Source organism: Archocentrus centrarchus, unplaced genomic scaffold (genome assembly GCF_007364275.1).
Source record: "Archocentrus centrarchus isolate MPI-CPG fArcCen1 unplaced genomic scaffold, fArcCen1 scaffold_143_ctg1, whole genome shotgun sequence".
Classification (NCBI taxonomy): domain Eukaryota; kingdom Metazoa; phylum Chordata; class Actinopteri; order Cichliformes; family Cichlidae; genus Archocentrus; species Archocentrus centrarchus.
The window spans coordinates 9,491-17,909 of NW_022060188.1; the positions used below are offsets into that span (position 1 = coordinate 9,491).

At 47.3% G+C, this 8,419-nt stretch overlaps 1 pseudogene; it reads right to left on the reverse strand.

The window, feature by feature from the left end:
- Nucleotides 1-932: 932 nt before the first annotated feature.
- LOC115775463 (histone-lysine N-methyltransferase SETMAR-like) lies at nucleotides 933-1,524 on the reverse strand (annotated as a pseudogene).
- Nucleotides 1,525-8,419: the final 6,895 nt, after the last annotated feature.

The window sequence follows — 8,419 nt, forward strand, 5'->3', positions numbered from 1 at the left end:
CATAATTAATTCATTTACTGCCAGGCTGTGTGAGCATGTGCCAGACTTTAAATGCTGACCTGAGTGCAGCTTCTGAGAAAGAACAAATAAGGACAAAAATATGATGATGTTTGGTTCAGGAGTGACAGTGGTTTATTTGATCGATGCACTAAAAATATTACTGTTCCCTTATCATTCAGCCTGAGAACAATGGCCTGCTGGAACAATGTGTTTCAGCTTGTGGCCTATAGCACAATCATCATAATGAAATACCCTGCTGGTCCAACAAAAGCTGTTTTACACACAAGGGTTGCTGGAATTTTGACCTCTTTAGTCTTCAGGTTTATCCAGACATGCTCAGTGAGAGATTTAGTTCCTGCTCGGCCCCCAAAAGGGGGTCATGTCACTCAGAAGGTTCTTGCTTTTGCACTGTTTTGATAAATTTTTTATCTCTACTTCTAAATGTGTTTTCTTCATATACCCACCACTCTACACAGGCCACATCACATCACAGCCAAAAAAAGTACAGTGATCATTGTAGATTACAAGGATGGGCTGAAAAGTTCATTGGCTGACCATGATGCAACGGTCGAAATTGACCAAATGAGTTTTATTTTTCGACATAGTCTCCCCTGCGGTCCACACACTTCTTCCATCGGTGTTGCAGTGCTGGGATTCCCGTGGTATAGAAGCTCTCACCCTGACCCTCAAAAAAATCCTCAACAGCAGAGATGACCTCATCATCGGTCCGATACTGCTTCCCAGCCAATTGTTTTTTCATGTTGGGGAACAGAAAATAGTTGGATGGTGCCAAATCAGGAGAATATGGAGGGTGATCAACCAGCTCAAAGCAACAGTCGTACACAGCAGCCATTGCAACCATGTACTTGTGTGCAGGAGCATTGTCCTGGTGAAGCAGGAGCCTCGTCATCGGCTTTCAGGCTGATGAAATCTTACTGACAGGAGTCGTTTGTCACGGCTTTTTGAAGGTAGTCAATGAACACGATGCCCTTTGCATCCCAGAAGACGGAGACCATCACCTTCCCTGCCGATGACACCACCTTGGCCTTCTTTGGTGGGGGAGAAGACGGGTGTTTCCACTGCATGGACTGCTGTTTGGTCTCTGGCTCAAAGTGGCGAACCCAACATTCATCTTGGGTGAAGAAACATTCACTAAAAAACATCTGGATTTGCTTCAAAAAGTACCAAGTTCACCTGTGATGTGACCAGCCTGGTGCGCTTTTGATCAGGGGTCAAATGTCGTGGCACCCATCGAGCGGAAACTCTTGACATGCCGAGTTCGTTATGCAGAATGTTTTCAACTCGTTCACGGGAGATGCCTACAGCATTAGCTATCTGATTAACAGTTAAACATCTGTCATCCATCACCATGTGGTGAACATGGTCAGTGTTTTCTTGGGTGGTGGCTGCGGCAGGACGTCCAGACCTTGAGTCATCAAGGCTCTCCCCACCCCTCTTGAATTCAGCTGCCCACATTTGCACAGCTGATAAAGCTGGAGCATCATCCCATAATGTAGCAACCATGTCAGCATGAATGTCCTTGGGGGCTAACCACTTTGTCTGCAGATATTTGATAACACCACGGTGCCAAATTTGATCAATTTTCACAAAATGTCTCTAGTACTACTTTTCCAGGTCCTCAATTCTGTATCCAGTGTGGGTTTATCTGGAAAGAAAACATGCAGTTGGCATCAGTAAAGGTTGAATTTAAGGCATGCCAAATTTAATTTTTGTATGATAACTCCTTCTTGGTCAGCCTATGAACTTTTCAGCCCACCCTTGTATTTGACTGGGACATGTTTCAAACATGTCCTTTGATGTCTGCTTTGTATCCATTAAATCAGGCAAAGTTCAGACAAAGAGAAGTTTGGACTAATGATGAAGACACATTTGCAGATCAGCCCTGAATGTCTGCAAAGCTTTTCTGTACCAAAGTCCATTGCATGTTATATATTTACGAGGATATTTCAGTCTGACTCCTAAAATTATTCTTTTATTCTCGTAAGCAGGTGAAGTTTGGGGGTCACATGAGTCTTTGGGGTCCATGAATATCAGCCAAAAGGACCACATGACCAAAGCGGCGTACTGACTGAACAACAGTTCAGTTTGTCCTGTTAAGAAGTAAAACCAAAACATCCCTACATTCAGTCGGTAACAACTCATCCATAAATACAGAATTAACAACCTCGATCTCTGAGAGCAAACGTCCTCCTGCCCGTCACCAGGTCAGAGGGAAAACTTCAGGGAAAACTTCGGCAAAATCTGAACTTCCATCAATCCAAAATCCCACAGCTTAAAACCAGCCTTTTACTTAGCTGTCATGTGATGCTGTGGCAGACAAAGCAGAGGACCCCAGTGCAGGACTCACAAGGCAAGAACTGAAGTTAAGCTTTGGCTTTGTTTGTGAAAATATAACATAAAGTGGAGCTGGCTGGGACCAGCAGCACAAACAGAAAACCTGCACGCAAAAAACAAACAACAGCCTAAACATGAACCAAGACCTAAGAACTGTGAGCTAAGCATGGAACGTAAGGCACACAGCAGGGAAGTGACAACAACTACACTGACCACAAAGACGAGGACACAACGAGGATCGAGGGAGAACACAGACAATATATACACAATATATACAGGGATAATGAGGGAACAGGCAACAGGTGAGGAGCACAGCTGATCACAATTACAGAGTTGAGACAAATGGAAGCAAAACTAAACACAAGTGCACAGGACAAAGGACTGTCAAAATAAAACAGGAAGTAACCAAACATGGTACACGCAGACTTAACACACAGGGAGACTGGCACACAGAGGGAATCTAAACATGACCCAAAACAGAAACCTAAACACAACACTCAGGAAAACACCAGGCAGAGACACAAAACATGACACGAGGGACAAAGTTACAAGAAACAAAACAGACACCTGGACACAGACCACAGGAAAGACAACATGAGGCAAACAGGAACTAAACACAGATAACAGAAAACTATGGCAAACTAACATGCTAATTCATAAGCCAGCTTACAAACACAACTCACAGAAGAAACCTAAAGCACACTGGGCCAACGGCCCAGGATTATGACAGTAGCACCATTTATGTAACGAGTTTCTAAAATTCTCAGCAACAATCTGATGCAACATCAATGAAGTACAACAAATGATGGAAGCATTTAGCTTGTTCTGGTACCAGGAGAGCTTTGGAGACCCACTGGAGCCTCTTTACAGGCTTCTCAAAGTGGCCACAGACGGTTTTATTCAGCCCGGTCCCACTGCCTCCAGGTGGGGTAGGGTGAGGGCAGTTTGGTATGAAAGGTGAAATTAATGCACTTTTGCAGTAGGATGCCACAGTACATTGTGATTCTTGTGGCCCCACCTGTGCAGGTGAAGATGGAGTATTGTGGTGGAGTGCTGCTAAGCTGCCGTGACGAACGGCTCCTGTCAGTAATCCATCTCAGTTCTCCCGTCCAGGATTGATTTTCCCCTCCAGGTTTGCCCACGGGTCTCCGGGGTCAGCTCATCACGCACAAGGTGAAAGGCTAGCTGGGGGCAAGTGTGTGTGTGTGTGTGTGTGTGTGTGTGTGTGTGTGTGTGTGTGTGTGTGTGTGTGTGTGTGTGTGTGTGTGTGTGTGTGTGTGTGTGTGTTTGTGTGTGTGTGTGTGTGTGTGTGGGTGTGCGCTTTATAAATGGTAAGTGTGTATCGTGGGTTAAAGCTGTAACTGAGTCCAGAAGAGAGCGTCCCTGAGAGCATTGGCTCCATAAACAGAAATCAAACTTACATGTTTTGTCTTTCTCTGTATTATTGTAGGGTCTTTACCCACAATACAAAGCACCTTGAGGCGACTGTCTGTTGTGATTCGGTGCTATATAAATAAAATTGAATTGAATTGAATGTTGATAAATTTGTTGATGAAGCTGCAAATGAGCTTCAGCAAGCAGGAGCTGACTGGGAGCTTGTAGCTGCACCAGCAGTTTTAGGGTCCTAAATTCAACTCTGTGCACAGTTTCTATCAAAACCAACTGCCAGACTTTTCATTCTTCCTGTAATCCATCACTGTGATAATAAATACTACAGTAAGCAGAAATATGGAGCAAGGAAAGAAAAGCCCTCCAAGTGCCCCTCCAGACAACCAGGTGCACTCTGAGTAAATCAGTGCTGATTTCTTGGCCTCACTCAGGTTTCAGACCCTGCTCTGTACGGTGAAACCCCTCCTCTTAATCATTATGCTTCTTTGTGGCCTTCTTCACTAATTATGCTGTTCACCCACAGATGGCCAAAGTCTTCTATTAGAATACGCACAGGATTCTCTCAGTCCTGAGAATGGAGCCCAGAGACAGGAGTCGGGTTCCCTCTCAGACCACTCAGACTACAGTTACACATATTTTGTCCAGCGACACAAAAACCGGTTTCCTCTCAAAACTCTGAGCCACAGTGAACAGCGGGCCGCGATGAAGCGTGGATCGACGCGCCGCCGTTTTCCTTCTGTTTGACTGTTTCACATCGCTGTGGAGGAGTTTTGGCCTACTCCTCTTTGTTTGAATTCAGCCACATTGGAGGGTTTCAGCATTATCGGCCTCCAACCTGTCAGGACAGGCAGGGTTGGTCGATCTGGTCCTGTAATAAATGAACTTAGAATCACATTGTCTCATCTTTGTTTGAAGACCTGAAACATGTAAATGTGGCAAATATGCAGAAAAAGACAGAAATCAGGAAGGGGCAGAGACGTTTTCAGGGTGTGGACAATGACCTGATGATGTTACTCAGTAATTATTGATGAAAAGCATGTGAAGTGTGCAGGCTTCTTTTTTCTAGCATATATTTGTGATTTATTTGTTCAGTAGAAATCTGTGTATGTGGTAATCAGAGCCACAGACAGGGTGAGGAGGTGTGTGTTGACACACTGAAACACAGGATAGCCTGCAGCCAACATTATCCTTTAAAGCTAATTCATGAATATCTGCAGATCCTCCGCGTGATGGGAACAACGTGTCGTTTTGGCACTGTTGGAAATGGAAGGCAGTACTGCATATTGTCTGTAACTGCTGTGCTGAACCTGTCACCTGTGGGCTGAAGTCACACACATTTACAGCTCTTCCCGCTGCTGAAACACACTCCCTTTGGCTGCAGGCTCACATTTGCCTTCACCAGCCGCTCCCATCCACATCTCCGGCCATGAAACTTGGAAACAACTTCCAATTAACTGGATAGGATCAGCGAGCCGTGCTGCCCGGGCCTGATAACATTATCCCACGTCATGCACTGCTGCCAGTGCCTGGATTATGAAATTTAAAAAAGAAGCAGAAGAAGAAGAAAGGGTGGTAGAGGGCGGAGGGAAAATGGTTGGGTGCGGGGGACGAGAGATGAGGTGGGAGGGAGGGTTGCCCTTGGGGGCTGTCATCAGTGATTGTATAGTATATCTGGCTGTGTGTGAAAGGGAGGGTTATGTAAGGTTTTAAAGCCCCTCCACTATCACCAGAACAGTGAAGTTCAGTATGCTGGAGAGCTGCTTCAGCTTCCAGTCCACTGCTAGCCGCCCACTGATAAGCTCTTACATAACGAGCTGCGCTTCAAGTCTCTGGTGTCTGATGAGTATGTAAATGGAGGCGAGTAGAGGAGCGCTCCGTTTCACACCATAACACGCTGATGAATTGCTCCAGTCTTTTCTCACATGAATTCCTTTCGAAGATTGCATTTCTGTTGTGTTGAGATGAAGGAGCAGAGATTAGCAGCAGAGACGCTTTCTGTTGCACTGATTTGAAAATGCCAGAGCCGGCTCTTCTGGAGCTTCGGATATTTTTTAAAATGATGAATAAATGTCTTCAGTGCAGTCAGGAATGTCTGCGTGCTAACAGTGGATCACAGGAAACAGAAGAAGGCTGAGGCAGCTCAGGTTTAGGTTACATTATCAAGTATTATGGAGCAACTTCAACATCTCTGGCAGTCACAGGAAACCCAGGGTTTCCCGATTCGGCTGTAAGCTTGTTCCCATAATAGTGACAAACGACGTGAGCGCTGCTTATAGGGATCATCTGACCTTATTATCATTCTTTATTAGTAATTAAACTGGGACAGGTCTACATTTGTAATAGTTTTCAAACTGTTTTTCTTAGAAACCAAAGTTGAAATAAGCAGCAATCAGACGCAGACTGGACCAAACATTACAGCTGAGACCTCAGTGATGATGATGGTGATGAAGAGTGCTGACTTGTTTCAAGATGGCGCTGGTGAGGTCGGCAGCCGTCGTACCTGCTCCTACGCTTTGTTTGTATATATTAGGTTTAGCTCTAATTTTGGACTTTATAATTCCGCCTGCTCTGTGTCATATCACGTATGACAGACAGACTCTTTTTAATATCAGAATACAGCACTCTGGCTGTATTCTGACACCTTTTTCTCCCGACCCGACTTGGCCTCGGGAGATACTGCGTTTCCAGTGGGCCAGCTCAAACAAAGGACCCAGGTCACGGACAAGGCCCCGAGGGAAAAGAGCCGGCGTAAGAGAGAGGCTGAGGCGCAGAGCGCACCAAACGCCACTGCCGAGCATCCTGTTGGCTAATGTCCAGTCACTGGATAACAAGCTGGACGAACTCAGGGCCAGGATACAGTTTCAGAGGGACATAAGGGACTGCAACATCATCTGTCTCACGGAGACATGGCTGACCCCCCTCATACCGGACCACGCCGTACAGCCGTCGGAGTTCTTCAGTGTTCATCGCACGGACAGAACGAGTGAGTCTGGAAAATCAAGAGGAGGAGGTGTGTGCCTAATGATTAATAACAACTGGTGTGACAGTAGGAATGTTGTCCTTCTGAAACAATCATGTTCACCTAACCTGGAGCTCCTAACCCTGAAATGCCGTCCCCACTACCTGCCCCGCGAGTTTACTTCGGTCATCTTCAGCGCCGGCTATATTCCACCTCAGGCGGACACAAACACTGCACTATCCGAGCTACATGAGGCTATTTCCACCTATCAGGCTAACCAGCGTGATGCGGCTCTCATCGTAGCCGGGGACTTTAACAGTGCAAACTTGAAAAAGGTGATACCGGAATTGATTCAACACATCGACTGCCCCACCAGAGGAGAGAGGACCCTAGACCACTGCTACTCTACATTCAAAGATGGCTACAAAGCAAAGCCTCTTCCGCCTTTTGGGAAGTCTGACCACACCTCTGTGCTTCTCATGCCGAAATACAAACAACGGCTCAGGCAGGAACCCCCTGCTGTGAGAGAAGTGACACGGTGGTCTGATCAAACAGAGGCCGCTCTGCAGGGTGCGTTGGATTCAACCGACTGGGACATGTTTCGCAGCAGCGCGGGCGGAGACATCGAGGAGTTTACGGAAACTGTTGTGGGATTTATTGGGAAAGTTGTTGAAGACACTTCACTTAGGAGGACCATCAGGACTTTTCCCAACCAGAAGCCGTGGGTGGATAAATCTGTCCGCGACGCCCTGAGGTCCCGCACCGTTGCCTACAACTCCGGCCTCGCCTCTGGGAACATGGAGGACTACAAGGTTGCATCATACAACGTCCGCAGAGCGGTGAAAGAGGCTAAACATCGCTACGGCCGCAGACTGGAACAGCAACTACAACAGTCTGACTCCAGGGGACTGTGGCAGGGACTACGCACCATCACGGACTACAAAGCACCACACACACACCCGGTGAGTGCCGACGCTTCTCTGGCTGATGAACTCAACATCTTCTTTGCGCGCTTTGAGTCAGGAAGCCGACAGCCCGCTGCGCTCCCGGCCGGAGGGGCGGAGACATTCACTGTGACGGAGCGCGACGTGAGGAGGGCGTTTAGACGTGTAAACACCAGGAAAGCGACTGGACCAGACGGTATTAGTGGACGTGTCCTTAAGACCTGCGCTGACCAGCTGGCACCTGTGTTTACACTGATATTCAACCTCTCACTGAAACTGTGTGTGATTCCCACCTGCTTTAAAAAGTCCATCATAGTCCCTGTCCCAAAGAAACCACACCCCAGCAGCCCCAATGACTTCAGGCCCATAGCGCTCACCTCTGTAGTGATGAAGTGTTTTGAGAGACTCATCAAGACATTCATCACCTCCTCACTGCCCACCACCCTCGACCCACTACAGTTTGCATACCGGCCAGACAGATCCACAGATGACGCCATATCCTTCCTCCTCCACAAGACCCTTTCACACATAGACACTGGTAAGGGGAACTATGTGAGAGTGCTGTTTGTAGATTACAGCTCAGCATTCAACACCATAGTTCCCTCCAGGCTGGTCTCTAAGCTGCTGGACCTGGGCCTGGGCCCATCCCTGTGCAGGTGGGTTCACAGCTTCCTGACCAGCAGACCACAGGTGGTACGAGTGGGTCACCTCACCTCATCCTCCCTCACCCTCAACACTGGATCCCCCCAAGGCTGTGTGCTCAGCCCTCTGC